Raw genomic sequence first — 17,522 nt, 5'->3', positions numbered from 1 at the left:
TTATGTCTTGGCTAAATATGGTCTTGTGGTTCAGGTTTTTTTTAATTTATTTTCCTTTGTTGCAGTTATTGTTGTTATTGATGTTGCCGTTGTTAGGCAAAGAGAAATGGAGAGAGGAGGGGAAGACAGAAAGGGGGAGAGAAAGATAAGACACCTGTAGACCTGCTTCACCGTCTGTGAAGTGACAACCTGCCAAGTGGGGAGCTGTGGCTCAAACCGGGATCCTTAGGCCAGTCCTTGCACTTCGCGCCACGTGCGCTTAACCCACTGTGCTACCGCCTGACTCCCTATGGTTCAGTTCTTACAAGCATTATATAGAGCAATCCAAAGCTTTTAGAAAGGGCAGGAGTGGGAGTCAGGCGGTAGGTAGCGCAGCGGGTTAAGCGCACATGGCACAAAGATCCTGGTTTAAGCCCCTAGTTCCCCACCTGCAAGGGAGTCACTTCACAGGTGGTGAAGCAGGTCTGCAGGTGTCTATCTTTCTCTCCTCCTGTTTTCCCCTCCTCTCTCCATTTCCCTGTCCTATCCAAGGACGACGACAACAATAACTACAACAATAAAAAACAAGGGTAACAAAAGTGAAAATAAATTATTTTAAAATATTAAAAAAAAAGAAAGGGCAGAAGTGATAGAATAATGGTTATACAAAAAGACTGGCTATAGGTTCAATTCCCTACACCACTACAAGCCAGAGCTCAGCAGTGCTCTGGCTTTCCTACTTTTATGCCTGTGTCTTACTCTAGCTTACCTCTCTTCTGTCTTTTCATTAAAATAAAAATATGTATTTTAAGATAAATAAAAATATAATAAGAGCTAGTCTGGAAACATAAAATTAGGGAATTCCCTATTATGAAACATTTCCATAATGCACCCCAAAATGACTTGATGCAAACACCTAGTGGTGCCACTGAAATGAGCAATATATCATATTGCTCCAAGATGCTCCTAACTGGGCTTATTAAGGGACTTGGCTCTCACAGAAAGGCCTCATTTGTAATGGACAAGAAACAAGAAATAAGACTGCAGTGAAGCAGATGGGGTCGGGGTGCCTTTATTCTTTCAGTAATTATATTCAAAGACAGTGCTACTAGCACAAAGGAGTAGTATGATATGCTTTGAGGTTGTCATACTAACAATTATTTACCTTTTTAGGAATAAATTCAAAATTATTGCTTGTGATGTTTCTTACCTGAATTCAGGACTGTTTTCATGAGAGATGAGAGAAATGGTGAAACTACACATACCCTTGACTTAAGTATATCACTTCTTATCAGAATCACTACTCTAAAATATGGGTCTGTGGCAAAAAAAAAATAATAATAAAATAAAATCATTTGGGAGGCTCAGGGTCGCAAAATTCTTTCCATAGGAGAGTCAAAATTTAACAAAATATAACTGAATCATCATGCTATGTTATAAAGTTATACTTATGGGGAGTAGACAGCATAATGGTTATGCAGAAGACTTTCATGCCTGAAGCTCCTAAGTCCTAGATTTAATCCCCTACACCACCATAAACCATAGCTGAACTGGTAAACAAAAAACTTAAAATGCTGAAATACTATGTTACTTCTTAATGAAACTTCCTTAACTACTTAAGTATTATGAAGCTATAACACCAAACCTTAATTACTTGTTTAACAATTTTTAATCATTAAACAAATTCAACAAAATAGCCCCTGAAAGCTCACAATATGAAAATATACTTAGCTATTTTTGTAAGATGGTAAGACTTTTATTTTGCCCCCAAAAGATTTTGCCTTTACCTTCAGATTCTGGAAAGATATCTATAAGTTATATGGAATACAGTGCCTAAAATAAGTGTTCTTGTCACCTGGAGGTTTTCATGACATCAGAAAATATAACAATGTGACCTGCGGTGGGAACAAATGAATCAAGATACATACTCCAGTCTACCTCAGTCGGGTGAACAGGTATTCCTGAAATTCCAATAAAAACTCTGGATTCTAAGGCTGAGCCAAGTTTCATGACTGGGAAAATTCTTTGTATATTATCAAACACCGAGTACCAGGGAAATGCAACTGCCCCACATATGGAAGTTTCCTGAACTCTGTCCTATATGCCTTCACTCTTGGAAAGATTCTTATCTCTTTATACAACAGCTTTCCACTGCTCCTGGTGGCCTTTTTTTTTTCTTCTAATTTTTATTAGGACAGAGAGAACTTGAGGATGGGGAGGGTGGATACAACACTTTTCAATGAGTTTGTGTGTGCTGGGCAGTGGTGCACCTGATAGAGCATACATGCTACAGTGCACAAGGACCCAGGTTCAAGCCCTCAGTCCCCACCAGCACGTGTCTCTCTCCCTTTCTATCTCCTGCTCTCAATTTGTGTCTGGCCTATCAAATACATAGTAAAAAATATATACATTAAAAATCAGTTCTGTAAATCTTTCTGGTAAACTATCCAACCTAAAAATAATCCAGAGAACCCGACCTTGCAGTGGATGTGAGAATTAAGTGAGGTTTTGCAGATTCCACGCTCCTTTTAACTCTCCGTCTGTATTTTAAATCACCAAATGTAATCTAAGCCATTTATTTATTTATTTATTTATTTATTTATTTATTTATTTATTAATGAGAAACACGAGGAGAGAGAAAGAGCCAGACATCAGTCTGGTACATGTGCTGCCAAGGACTGAACTCAGGACCTCACGCTTGAGAGTCCAATGCTTTATCCACTGCACCATTGCCCGGACCACTAAGCCTGTTTTCTTTTAACCAGAACACTGCTTTGCTTTGACAAATGCTGGTACTGGGGATTGAACCTGGGATCTCAGGGCATCAGGCACAAAGTTTTTTGCATAATCATTGTTGTCTTCCCCAGCCCTAAAATTTGTATTTTTTAAATAAGCATCTCTAACATACATAATTTATTTCCCTTCCAAGGAACCTCAAACATCCTCTACTAACAAACCTGGTAACTCTTGAGAGGACTACATGCAATCCTTGGCTCCATTTCTACAGTTTTCAGTGAAAAGACTGTATGTAGTTAAGTCCCATCGGACAGCAACTGTGTCAATACTACTACCCGTGTTTCTTTCCCTAGCCTAAACAGCTTTCAAACGTTCTACATTTGCTTTCTTCCCCCAACACTGCTAGTATATGACCTTATAGATTCCTGCTTCAGAAGAAGTACCAGTCATTCTAGCAGTGTTGGGGATTCCATTAGATGAAACTTCTTCAACAGAGAGACTACTTACCAGAAGTTCATATACATTATCTTTAGGTATATATAACTGATAAGATTATATTGATTTCAGGTATGCAATGTAACAATCCAGATTTGTATGCACTGGGAAATTACCACAGTAAGTCTAGTTATCATCTATCATCATACATAGCTACAATTTTTTTCCTGCAATGAAAATGTTTAAGATCCTCTTAGCAAATTTCAGATACACTATTAACTATAGTCACTATGCTACAGTACATATATTATATCACAGATATTTAACACTGTCTGACTAGTTACTATCTTACAATGAGTTAAAGGTAAATAATTGAGGTAAAGTTGCATTGCTTGTGAAAAGAGGTAGAGATGGGGGTCTGGTGGTAGCGCAGTGCGTTAAGCACACATGGAGTAAAAGCACAAGGATCAGTAAGGATCCTGGTTCAAGCCCCCGGCTCCCCACCAGCAGAGTGGTTGCTTCACGAGCGGCGAAGCAGGTCTGCAGATGTCTTTCTTTCCCCTTCTCTGTCTTCTCATTCAAGACTTCTTTATCACTTTTGGCAAATATGACCTCCAGGTTGCTAAATACAAGATATATTCCAGGCCTCATCTGATGTTTTCTTTTTTCTTCTCTTTTCCTTAACAGAACACTGATCAGCTCTAGTTTATGGTGGTGAGGGGGTACACAAAGACTGAACACCTCTTTAAAATTTTAAAATACCATTCCTCTATGCTCACAACCTAAGAATTCAAGCAATCAAATTCTTTCCTTCCTTTAGTTTGTTGGGTGTTGATATCTGTATTTGTTTCTGATTCTATTTTCTCAGGAGCTTTGTCATTAGGATCAATTTCCAATGCCAGGCCACTTTAGAATTTTTTTGTTTGTTTGTTTGTTTTTGGTTTGTATTTTTTGTTTATTTATTGGATAGGGATAGAGGAAAATTGAGAGGGGGGGAGATAGAGAGGGAGACAGATAGAGACACCTGCAGGCCTGCTTTACCACTCGTGAAGCTTTTCCCCCTGCAGGCAGGAACCAGGGGCTTGAACCTGGACCCTTGCACACTGTAAAATGTGCGCTTAGCCAGGTACGCCACAGCCTGGCCCCTTTTTAGGTTTTGAAAGTCTTACCTTTGGACCCTCTAATCATCTCATTGTGTTCTCTCTCAACACATAGGGTCAGTAAAATGGCTCACTTTGATGGCATGCTACTTTGCCATGAATTAAGCCCAGCTCCCACCACATTGAAGGAAGCTTCAGCAACAAGTTATTTTTATGCCAGTGACTGCCAAATCTAGAGCTTCCCCCCCCCCCCGCCATACATACCCACTCTGTTGTGGGGGAGATAGCATAAAGGTTATGCAAATACTTCCATACTGGAGGTTCCAAAGTCCCAGGTTCAAGCACCCACTGCAACAGCCTAAGCCAGAGTCGAGCAGTTCTCTAGTAAAAAGAAATACCCACTCTGAGGTCTAGACCTAAATACTCAATTGTTTGAAAAATGGACTCAATGTCCTGAAATTCCTCAATCACAACTGGCTCCTTTCCTCCTAGAATCCCCATTTTATCCAATGTATCACTGTCATCAGATCTTTTTCTAATAAATATCACCCACCTTAAATTCTCATTCCTATACTGTATCTTCTCCACAGTATAGCAAAAATAAAACTTAAAAAACACAAATCTGGAGGCCTAGGAAGTGTCACTGAAGGTAAAGTACTACAGTACTCAAAGTGTGTATGCCACACCAATTCACACTAGTAAGTATGTACTATAATGTGATGGTGGTTGTACAACACTGAACGTAATATAGTAAAACTGGTTTGTAAAAAAGATGAATTTCATTAGTTTTTAAAACTCTTATGTTTTTGAAAAGATAAAAATTACTGGGAGAAAAAAGGGTTTACTAAGGATGGAATATGTAGATTACAAAGGAGCTAAGAAAATCTGGGGGGGTGAGTTAACTATTCTACTACAGCTTGACTGTGGTCATGAATGACAAATATATTGTGGTCTGAGAGGTGGTGCAATGGATAAAGCACTGGACTCTCAAGCAGGAGGTCCTGAGTTCAAACCTCAACAGTACATGTACCAGAGTAATGTCTAGTTCTTTCTCTTCTATCTTTCTCATAAATCTTTTAAAAAAATAACAAATATACATTTTTCAAAACTCAAAGAACTATAAAGCATCTAACTGATACCCCAAGAAACCTGATTTTATATTTCCACGTCTACCCATTTTGGTGGTCTTCAATATTGCTGCTCAATATTTATTCACTGACCTCAGAGATAACATGAAACACTAAAATGAAAATAAAATCAATGGTTCAGAGACATAAAATATACTAACTTATTTCAAGTATTTAGTATTTTGAGTTTCTGTACCTCATCTGGCATAAATTCTTGTCTTACTCATGATATTTTAGTATTCTACTTATATAATTTCTAGATAGAGTGGAGAGGGAAAGAGAGGGTGAGAAAGAGATAGCTGCAGCAGGGGCCAGGTGGTAGTGCACCTGGTTAAGCACTCACATTACAGTACACAAAAACCAAGGTTCAAGCCTGTGGTGCCCACCTACTAGGTGAATCTTCATGAGTGGTAAAGCAGAGCTGTAGCTGTCTCTCTCCCTATCTCCTCACCCCCTCAATTGCTGTCTCTAATAAACAAGCAAACAAATAAATAAATTTTTAAGAGATACCGGGAGTCGGGTAAGCTGCACAGTGGGTTAAGTGCAGGTGGCACAAAGCACAAGGACTGGTTTAAGGATCCTAGTTCAAGCCCCAGGCTCCACACCTATAGGGGAGTTGCTTCACAAGCGGTGAAGTAGGTCTGCAGATGTCTATCTTTCTCTCCCACTCTGTGTTCCCCTCCTCACTCCATTTCTCTCTGTCCTATCCAATAACAACATCAATAACTACAACAATAAAAAACAACAAAAGGAAATAAATAAATATTTTAAAAGAGAGATACCTGCAGCACTGCTTTACCACTCATAAAGCTTCCCCCCCTGCAAGTGGGGACCACAGGCTTGAACCCAGCTCCTTGTGCACTGCAACATATGTGCTCTACCAGGTGTGCCATAACCCAGCCCCTTACTAAAGATATTCAGAATACTGGTAGTTATAACTTTATCCATGCTAAAAAAATCTTGAATCTAAGGCAGCACATTAATTTGGCTAATTTTCTCCATACCAAACAGGCTAGTTTACAACCCTAAAGAGAAGCCCTGCTCATTTGCATAGCTTATCTTCCCCTTTTGTCAGCAAGTATTTAGAAACATCTCATTCAGCCTGGGAAATTGCCAAGATTGAAAGGAAGTATCTTACTCCATGACCTCCCTAACAGAGAAAGGACAAAAAGGCTCAAAGTTTACAAAGAAACAAGCCACACTTCTTCACCCCAGCCCTGCAGGCTCTCCAGTTATAAACGCCAAATACAGGACAGAGAAGATGAAGGATCACTAGAAGTTAAACACTTAAAGAGTCCCAAAAGAAAATCTTGAGGGGTGTGTGCACACGCCACAGTACTATGTGCAAGGATCCATGCAAGGAACTGGGTTCAAGCCCCGACCCCCACCCACAGTGGGACGATTCACAAGCGGTGAAGCAGGTCTACAGGTGTCTAGCTTTCTCTCTCCCTTTATTTCCCACTCCACTCTCAATTTCTCAGTCCTATCCAATCAAGTGGGGGAAGGGGATCTTAGACATGAGACTGGGAGTCCATAACCAAGGAACATGTAAGGAGTGAGCGAGAGTGAGTGAGCGAATGAGTGAGTGAAGGAAGTTCTTACCGTACAGTTAAATCTGATAAAGTTCCTCAAGCTATGGACTCAAATGCAACCCCAATGGCCTGATGTATTTGTGAGATTCTGTAACAATTACTTTTTCATTTTTCCTTTTTTGCCACCAGGGCTATAGCTGGGGCCCTGGGGCTTAGAGCCTATAAGACTTCACAGGTCCTGGAGCCTCTCCCTCCACCCCCTTTCCTTTCTTCTAGTAACAGGGTAAGAGACAAGAGAAAGACACCACAGTGCTGCTCCACTGCTTGGGAAACTTCCCCCTCTGAAGGCACTTCCATGTGGTGGCCCCAGGTTCAAACCAGGGTCCTCACACATGGCAATATGCACACTCTACTAGTCCAACAATTACACTATTTGGGGGGCCGGGCACAGTTAAGTGCATAGTAGTAAGCAAGGACCTGGTTCGAGCCCTGGTTCGAACCCCCACTCCTCACCTGAAGCAGGAAAGCAGGTCTGCAGGAGTCTATTTCCCCCTCCCCTCTCAAATTCTCTCTGTCCTATTAAATAAAAAAGAAAAAAAAAGTCACATACTTTAATCTTCATTTTTAAATTAGCCCTAAAAATGTTGTGGACCTTAAAAATATACTGTGTAACAAATAGGATCACCACTTTATAAAGGTAAAACTGATAGGAAAAAATGGCTGCAAAAAAACCACTCCTAACACATTTTTAAAAATGCAAAATTACACAACAGACATCTTTAATAATGTCAGATCAGGTACTACTACAAAGGTACCCTACAAATCTAGAGCATCAAAAGAGCAAGATTATAGCATGCACCTCATAACATCTTTAAAATATTAGCAAATATGATAAATGCACTGAATTCCTTCCATACCACCACACTTCAAATTACACACATGAACACACACTTCTACCATCTTAAAAAACAAATATACTTGGGGGAAGTGGAGTAGATAATATAATGGTTCTGCAAAAAGACTTTCATGCCTGAATTACCAAAGGTCCCAGGTCCAATCCCCAGCACCACCATATGCCAGAGCCGAGCAGTGCTGTGGTCTCTTTCTGTATCTCTTTCATTAAAAAATAAATAAAAGGGACTTGGGCTGTAGTGCAGCGGGCTAAGCGCAGGTGGCGCAAAGCACAAGGACCGGCATAAGGATCCCGGTTCGAACCCCGGCTCCCCACCTGCAGGGGAGTCGCTTCACAGGCGGTGAAGCAGGTCTGCAGGTGTCTATCTTTCTCTCCTCCTCTCTGTCTTCCCCTCCTCTCTCCATTTCTCTCTGTCCTATCCAACAATGACTACAACAATAAAACAACAAGGCAACAAAAGGGAATAAATAAATAAAATATAAAAAATTAAAAATAAATAAATAAAAATGAAAAATCAGCACCTTTTCCAGAGGTAAACTAGAAATAACTTTTTAAAAATATTTAAGCATAAATAAGTAAAATGACCTCAAAGACAAATCTCAAGACAAGTTCCCCTTAATTAAAATAATTGGGCAAAAAGGATACTTTTCAAAATACAAAACACTTCACAGCCATCATTTAAGTCACTTGGCCACAATGTCCACCTGGGAGGTTGTATAATAAACAAGGCACTGGACTCTCACGCATGAAGTACTGAATTTGATCTTGGGCATAGCAGTATGTCAGAGTGATGCTTTGGTGTTCTCTCTCTCTCTCTCTCTCTCCCGTTTCACTAATAAATTAATAAATCCACAATATCTACACAAACCCTTTTCCTCCTGTTATATTTTGCATTAAACACTTTAATCACACTTTTAAAAAAGTCTAAAATTAAAGACTTTTATCATTCCCTCTTACAAGAAAATAACCAATGTTTCTAGATAGTAAGTTCCTTAGGAACTGGTACTTACTCATTTTGAACAAATTTATAACATCGTAACTTAAAATAGAACTAAAATCTCAGGAGTGACTGCTGTTAATATTTAGTCTTTTTTATTTTTTAAATTATATTTATTGGATAGAGACAGCCAGAAATCAAGAGGAAAGAGGAGATAGAGAAGAGAAAGACACTTGCAGCACCGCTTCACCACTCACAAAGCTTTCCTCCTGCAGGTAGAAATTTATCACAGGGCAGGGGAGACAGCATAATGGCTATGCAAAGAGTCTCTTATGCCTGAGGCCCTTAAGTCCCAGGTTCAAGGCCCCGCATCACCATAAACCAAAGCCAAGCAGTGCTCTGGTAAAAAAGAAAATAGAGGGAGTCAGGCAGTAGCGCAGCGGGTTAAGCGCAGGTGGCGCAGAGCCCAAGGACCGATGTAAGGATCCCGGTTTGAGCCCCTGGCTCCCCACCTGCAGGGGAGTCGCTCCACAGGAAGTGAAGCAGGTCTGCAGGTGTTTATCTTTCTCTCCTCCTCTCTCCATTTCTCTCTGTCCTATCCAGCAGTGACAACATCAATAACAACAATAACTACAACAATAAAACAACAAGGGTAACAAAAAGGAATAAATAAATATAAAAAAAAAGTTCACGGGGGTCGGGCGGTGGCGCAGTGGGTTAAGCGCATGTGGCGCAAAGCGCAAGGACCGGCTTAAGGATCCCAGTTCGAGCCCCCGGCTCCCCACCTGCAGGGGAGTCGCTTCACAGGCGGTGAAGCAGGTCTGCAGGTGTCTTTCTCTCCCCCTCTCTGTCTTCCCCTCCTCTCTCCATTTCTCTCTGTCCTATCCAACAACGAATAGCGTCAACAAGGGCAATAATAATAACCACAACGAGGCTACAACAAAAGGGGGAAAAAATGGCCTCCAGGAGCGGTGGATTCATGGTGCAAGCACCGAGCCCAGCAATAACCCTGGAGGGGAAAAAAAAAAAAAAAAAAGTTCACATAAAAAAATAGAAAAAAAAACCTAGATTAAACAATATCACAAGTGAGGGACTGGGTGGTGGCGCACCTGGTTGAGAACCCACATGACAATGCTCAAGGGCCCAGGTTTGAGCCCCCAGTCCCCACCTGCAGGAGGAAAGCTTTGCGAGTGGTAAAGCAATGTTGCAGGTGTCTCTCTGTCTCTTCCTATCACCCTCTTCCCTCTAGATTTCTGGCTGTCTCTATCCAATAAATAAAATAAAGACAAAAAAAATAATAATAAGCCATATCACAAGTGCAATAGGTCATGCCTAGCAGCATTTAAAATATATATCTTTTTTATTTGACAAGAGAAAGAGAGACTAGCAGCACTGCTTTACTGCTTATAAGGCTTCCCCCACAGGTGGAAACTGGGGGGCCTGAACCTGGGTCCTTGTACATGGTAACACATGCGCCTACCCAGTCCTACCTAGCAGCAATTTAACCATGATATGAGGTTCCATTCATGTGTATACTCTAGGAGATTTGACATAAAATATCTCCTACGAAAAACTTAAGTTATGTGGTCCAGGAGGTGGCATGCTTTGGACTCTCAAGAGGGAAGCTCTGGGGCTGGGCAGTGACCCACGTGACTGAGTGTATATGTACAATGTGCAGGGACCAGGGTTCGAGTCCTGGTCCCCACCTGCAGGGGAAAGATTTGAAGTGGTGAGGCAGGGCTGCAAGTATCTCTCTGTCTCTTTCTCTATCTCCCTCCCTCTTGATTTGACAGTCTCTATCTAATGAAGATACTTTTATAAGTTTATAAAAGAGGGAAGTTCTTTAAAACTATCATCTGGGGAGTCGGGCGGTAAGGCAGCAGGTTAAGTGCACGTGGCGCAAAGCGCAAGGACCGGCTTAAGGATCCCGGTTCGAGTCCCTGGCCCCCCACCTGCAGGGGAGTCCCTTCACAGGCGGTGAAGCAGGTCTGCAGGTGTCTTATCTTTCTCTCCCCCTCTGTCTTCCCCTCCTCTCTCCATTTCTCTCTGCCCTATCTAACAACGACAACAATAACGATAACTGCAACAATAAAAAAAAAAACTATCATCTGATCCAGACATAGCAACATAAGCAGCATTTGCATAGCACTTTCAGTTTTAAAACTAATTTCCCAAACTTTATCTTTAAAGCCCACAACCCAATCCTGAGATGACCTCTCCAGAGGGAAAATGACAGTATCAAGTACAGACCTTGTCTTCCCATTCTTAGTCCACTACTATTTTGACAGCAGTCCCTCCTAAAATAAATATTTGTGAAAGATCAATACTCAAATCACACATTCTCAAAAATGAATAAGCTTTACTTACCAATGTATCTAAAATACCCTGGTTCAATTTCTTTTTAAAAAATATTTTTAGGGAGTCGGGCTGTAGCGCAGCGGGTTAAGCGCAGGTGGCGCAAAGCACAAGGACCGGCATAAGGATCCCGGTTCGAACCCCGGCTCCCCACCTGCAGGGGAGTCGCTTCACAGGCAGTGAAGCAGGTCTGCAGGTGTCTATCTTTCTCTCCTCCTCTCTGTCTTCCTCTCCTCTCTCCATTTCTCTCTGTCCTATCCAACAACAACAACAATAATAACTACAACAATAAAAAAACAATGGCAACAAAAGGGAATAAATAAGTAAAATAAATATTTAAAAAAATTAAAAAAGAAAATAAAAGGATACTTAAAAATATATTTTTATTTATTTATTTTATTATTGAATAGAGATAAGAGAGAAACTGAGAGGGGGAAGGGAGAGATAAAGACACCTGCAGTCCTGTTTCACCACTCATGAAGCTTTCCCCCTGTGAGTGGGGGCCAGGGGTTTGAACCCCATTTCCTACACACTGTAACATATGCACTTAACTAGGTGTGCCACCGCCTAGTCCCTCTGGTTTAATTTCTAAATTTTCCAATGCAATTATACTAAAGCAGAAAGGATCACAGCAACAAAGTGTCCTCTAATGTGGTGGGGGCCAGGTTCAAACCTGGCTTGCACACACTTAAAAGCAGCACACAATTTGAGCAATTTTGCCAGCCTGCAAATGGGGAAAGCACTGGTGCTATGATATCTTTCCTATGCCTCTGTCTTTTTTTTTCTCTGTCTCTTCCCCCTCTGTCTACCTGAATGGAAAAGCAGCCTGGGAGTGTAAAATCATTCATGTATGAGGTCCCAGGTCTGCCAAATAAAAACTACAACTCTTAAACAATCATAATCTGTCAAAGATCTGGTGGTCTTAGTCCTTGAGAACACTGTCCCTTTGAAGTTGTCCAGTCAGCTTGTTTAAATTTTTTGCCTCAGACTAACCTCAGGCTGCTCCCCTCAAAATGCCCACTATAGTGTTGTAAACTGGTATTAACTCTAAATACAGAAGCAGGGAGTCGGGCGGTAGCGCAGCGGTTAAGCGCAGGTGCGCAAAGCACAAGGACGGGTGTAAGGATTCCAGTTCGAGCCCCTGGCCCCCCACCTGCAGGGGAGTCGCTTCACAGGCAGTGAAGCAGGTCTGCATGTGTCTGTCTTTCTCTCCCCCAGTCTTCCCCTCCTCTCTTCATTTCTCTCTGTCCTATCTAACAACGACGACAGCAATAACAACAACTACAACAATGAAAAACAAGGGCAACAAAAAAAGGAACATAAATAAATAAACAAATAAACTTATTTTTTAAAAAAAAACTAAGATGAGGGGGTCAGGCAGTGGCGCACCTGGTTAAGCGCACACCTTACAGTGTGCAAGGAAGGATCTGGGCCCAAGCCCCTGATCCCCTCATGCAGGAAGAAAGCTTCATGAGTTGGTGGAGCAGGTCTGCGGATATCTCTCTGTCTCTCTCCCACACTATTTCCCCCTCCCCTCACAATTTCTGTTTCTATTTTTAAAAAAAAATACAGAAGCAAACTTTCAGAATTCCATTTTTATATATTTAGTTGAGAAAATAATGTATACCGTTCATAGACAGACTAGTAGGAAAAATGCATAAGTGAAATGAATATACAAGATGTATGTATTTACATAGAAACTCATGTTTCATTGGAGAAGATATTCATGAAATGATCTGACAGTAATTAAGTAACATGAAGAGAGAAAAAAAAAGTGTTAAAAGACTGCTTCTTCTGAGAGTATGGCACAGCTGAGACTTCAAGAAAGCACCCAAGTCAAGTACTCAGAACAGCAGTCTAGGCACATCAAGGAACCTAGGGCATAACAGAAAACAGCTTGGAGGGGCAGGGTTGTGGTACACCTGGTTAAATGCATATGTTACTATGTGCAAGGACCTGGGTTCAAGACCCCATACCTACCTGTAGGGGAAAGCTTTACTAGCACTGCAGCAGTGCTGTAGGAATCTCTCTTTCCCTCACCCCCTCTATCCTTTCCTTCTCAATTTCTGCCTCTATCCAATAAAATGAAAAAGTATTAAAGAAAAGAGCCTGCTGAATGGTATAGGATAAGTGAAACTCAAGTAGTAGAGAAAATGGCTCAGGTTCAGTCTTTAGGGATTTAAAACTACTTAACAAGAGATGTACAGTGTGGAGGGTAGATAGCATAACGGTTATGCAAACAGACTCTCATGCCTGAGGCTCCAAAGTCCCAGGTTCAATCACCTGCACCACCATAAGCAAGAGCTGAACAGTGCTCTAGAGGTTAAAAAATAAAAAAATAAAAAAAACAAGAGATGTACAAATCAGCTTTCATAGTAGACCAGATCTGAGGGCAGAGGTCACATGAGGAAAGCACAAGCCCTAGAAAGGGGAAAGCATGAAAAACAACCAAGCAACAGTAAGCAACGCAGAAGAAAGTTGAGTGGTAAAAATACCTATGGATAACTCATAGGAATCCACTTAACCAAACAGAAAAGCTCTCCTTTCAGGACTCACATGCCTAAAGCATTAACAGTGTGGACCCACCATTTGAAACAGTTTCCACACAGATCCGCATGTAACTCAAGTATATTTACAGCAAAAAGGAGTAACAGAACTTTGTTGAACATGATACAGATTCCATTATGCTGATAACTATAAGATAATGTTCAGAATTCCTTCCCCCCCCAGAGTTATTGCTGGGGCTGGGTGCTGGCACTACAAATTCACTGCTCCTGGCAGCCATTTTCCCCATTTTTATTGATTAAACAGGACAGAGAGAAATTGAGAGGGGAGAAAGAGATAGAGAAGGAGAGAAAAAGACACCTGCAGACCCATTTCACTGCTTGTGAAGCATCAACCCTGCAGGGGGGGATTCAGGGGGCTCAAACCTGGACCCTTGCTCAGGTCCTTGTGCTTTGTATTATGTGCATTTAACTGGATGTACCACCACCCAGCCCCTTTCAGATTTCCTTTCTACAAATAGGATTTAGATAAAAATTTACCTATACACTCTACTGGGTTTTGTTTATCCTGGCAATTGTTGGTGCAACAGTCAGCAGAAATCTGATCTAACTCAAGTCACTATGTAACCTACATCTCCGTTGGTATTATGGTTTCACAAACATGTACATTTGTCAAAATTTACTGAACTTAAGACCTACTCATATATAAACCCTACCTCAAAAAAGCAACATAATGAAGGCCAAAAAAAATAATTCAGTTGAGTGGTCCGGGAGGTGGCACAGTGGATAAAGCATTGGCCTCTCAAGCATGAGCTCCTGAGTTCAATCCCCGGCAGCACATGTACCAGAGTGATGTCTGGTTCTTCCTCTCTCTTCTCCTATCTTTCAAATAAATAAATAAATAAAACAAAAACCTTTAAAAAAATAGTAATTCAGTTGAAAGGAAAATTACATTCAAACAGCTAATACAAACTGAAGCAGAACTGGGGCCAGGCAGTGGCCCACATGGCTAAGCACACACATTATAGTACACAAGGACGCAGGTTCAAGCCCCTAGTCCCCACCTGCAGGAGGAAAACTTCAGGAGTGGTCAAGCAGGGCTGCAGGGGTCTCTCTGTCTCTCTCCCTCTTTATCTCCTCCACTCCTCTCAATTTCTCTTTGTTTCTATCCAATAACAAATAAAAAAAAATTTTTTTAAATGAAAACACTAAGGCTAGGTGGTGGCACACCTGGTTAAGCTCACACATTAGTGTGCAAGGCTCCAGGTTCAAACCCTGGTCCCCACATGCAAAGGGAAAGCTTCACAAGCGGTAATGCTGGGCTCAAGGTGTCTCTCGGTCTCTCTCCCTCTCTATCTCTTCCTCTCTCAATTTCTCCATCTCTATCCAATAATAAACAATTTTAAAAAATGAAGCAGAATGAACAGAAAAGCAAAAATGTCACTACAAGAAAAATTCTACATGGTTATGCAAAGAGATTTTTATACCTGTGGTTCCAAAGTCCCAGGTTGAACCCCCACCTCCAAAAACAATAGTTAAATAGTACTCTGGTAAAAAATAAATAAATAAATGAAGAAGAAGGAGAAGGAGAAGAAGGAGAAGGAGAAGGAGAAGGAGAAGGAGAAGGAGAAGGAGAAGGAGAAGGAGAAGGAGAAGGAGAAGGAGAAGGAGAAGGAGAAGGAGAAGGAGAAGGAGAAGGAAGGAAGGAAGGAAGGAAGGAAGGAAGGAAGGAGTCAGTCTGTAGCACAGCGGGTTAAGTGCAGGAAGTGAGAAGCTTAAGGACCAGCTTAAGGATCCCAGTCAGAACCTCCAGCTCCCCACCTGCAGGGGGGTCACTTCACAAGGAGTGAAGCAGGTCTGCAAGTGTCTATCTTTCTCTCCCCGTCTCCCCTCTGCCCTATCCAACATCATCAATAACTACAACAACAAAAAAAAAAAAAAAAAAAAAGGAAAGAAAGAAAACGAGGCAGCGGCAGAGCCGGAGAAGGCAGAGAAGAAGGAAAAAGAAATCAAATTCTTGTGGTCTGGGAGGTGGCCAGTGGATAAAGCACTGGACTCTCAGACGTAAGGTCCTGAGTTCAAACCCTGGCAGCACATGTACCAGAATGATGTCTGGTTCTTTCTTTCCCTCTTCTCCTATCATTCTTCATTAATGGAAGGGAGGGAGGGAGGAAGGAAACTCTTCAAGAATTAAAATGCTTTTTTCTTCTTGTATTTTTAAGTTTTACCTATAAGAAAGAAGACGGGAATCTGACGGTAGTACAATGCAAGAACCAGCAGAAGGATCCTAGCTCCCCACCTACAGGGAAGTCGATTCACAAGTGGTGATGCAGCTCTGCAGGTGTCTGTCTTTCTCTCCCCGTCTTCCCCTCCTGTCTCCATTCTATGTCCTATCCAACAATGACATCAATAATAACTACAACAATAAAGGCAACAAAAGGGAATAATAAATAAATCTTTAAAAAAAAAAACTAAAAAGAAAGAATACAAGACATTGCTCTATTCCCCGCTCTCTCATGTATTGAAATTTTTTGCTCTACCTGCTGAGTTTCCTCTCCCAGCTAAAAGTATGCTTTTAATTTTATAGACCTCGCCAAAAAATAAATAAAATGGGTTCTGAGAAAAATGTAAAATAGATTCAACTTCCGGAGGCGCAGCTACGAGCAGCAGATCCCTCTCCCTCTCCCTCTCCCTCTCCCTCTCCCTCTCCCTCTCCCTCTCCCGGATCAACTAGGAATACCAAAGGAGACCACCCGGACTAGAATGACCACAGGAACCCAGTAAATCACCCGTGAGTACAAACACGCGTGTCTGGTGACAGAGAGGAGAGAGGGGCCTAAGGAGAGATTAAGTGACTGCTAACAGTTCGACAGTTTATCAGTGGAGACACCACCTCCAGTCTGCTCCACCAACAAGGGGACAGCTATGGGGAGGAAAGGACTCCCCAGAGACTCACCAAGTGCAACTCTGAGTCTCCATTGCTACTACCCTCAGAATCTGGAGCAGCAACAGGGAGGGACACCAGGGGACAGAGATCTAACCAGGAAACTCAGGAGAAGACCTATACCTCAGTGGCAGAGCTGAGGGGCTGTGAAAGTCTCTTTGCATAACCACTGGATGATCTCTGCCACACCCTGCTTTATCTCTTGGTCAGGAGTCAGTGATTAAGCTAAGAAGCCTACTGATAGTTTAAAAGCCCCCAGGCTCCCATAGCCTACAGGGAAGAAAAAAAAAAGAGGCTTTTATACCAATGAGCTCCAACTCAGGGATTGAAAAAAAAACTGTTAACTTCCACCACGGTAAACCCTTTAATTAAATTGTCAATCCAGGCAATAGTGATCAATAATTTGAAAAGTACTGATAAAGGGAACTCATAACATAACATATAAAATGGTTAAAACAACAAGAAAAAATATTGGAGACTCGAACCAGGACAAGAGTCCAGCTAAAAGTCCTTCAGAGGGTAAAGCAAAAAACAATGAGTTCAACATCCAAACATTAGCTAAGGAAATAATAACAGGAGTGAGTAAAGAATTTGAAAGAATTGTAATCAGAAATGCAGGAACAACAAATGAGAATATGGAAGAAAATTCTAATAATCTCATGGTTATTAGAGAGCTGAAAGCTGAAATCGCTGAGCTAAGAAGGCAACTAGCTGAACAAGCTAAAACAGTATCAGAGCAGGGCAACAAAATAGATGAACTCCAGAAAGCAGTAGAGGGCAGAGAGAATAGAATCTATGAGGCTGAAGACAGAATTAGCAAGATTGAGGATGAATTAGAGACAACTAAAAAAGAAGTAAGAGATCTCAAAAAGAGATTAAGAGATGCTGAAAACACCAACAGAGTCCTATGGGATGACTTCAAAAGAAACAATATACACATTATTGGCTTACCAGAGGAAG

At 41.4% G+C, this 17,522-nt stretch overlaps 1 protein-coding gene across 4 annotated transcripts in view; it reads right to left on the bottom strand.

Moving 5' to 3' along the window:
• SMG1 (SMG1 nonsense mediated mRNA decay associated PI3K related kinase) overlaps positions 1–17,522 on the bottom strand; it is a 147,705-nt gene that overhangs the window by 112,598 nt on the left and 17,585 nt on the right. The gene's annotated exons all lie outside the window — the stretch shown is intronic.

The sequence above is a fragment of the Erinaceus europaeus genome, chromosome 15 (genome assembly GCF_950295315.1).
Source record: "Erinaceus europaeus chromosome 15, mEriEur2.1, whole genome shotgun sequence".
In the NCBI taxonomy this organism is placed as follows: Eukaryota; Metazoa; Chordata; class Mammalia; order Eulipotyphla; family Erinaceidae; genus Erinaceus; species Erinaceus europaeus.
Note: the sequence above shows the minus strand (reverse complement) of the source record. Positions and strands in the feature narration are given on the sequence as shown.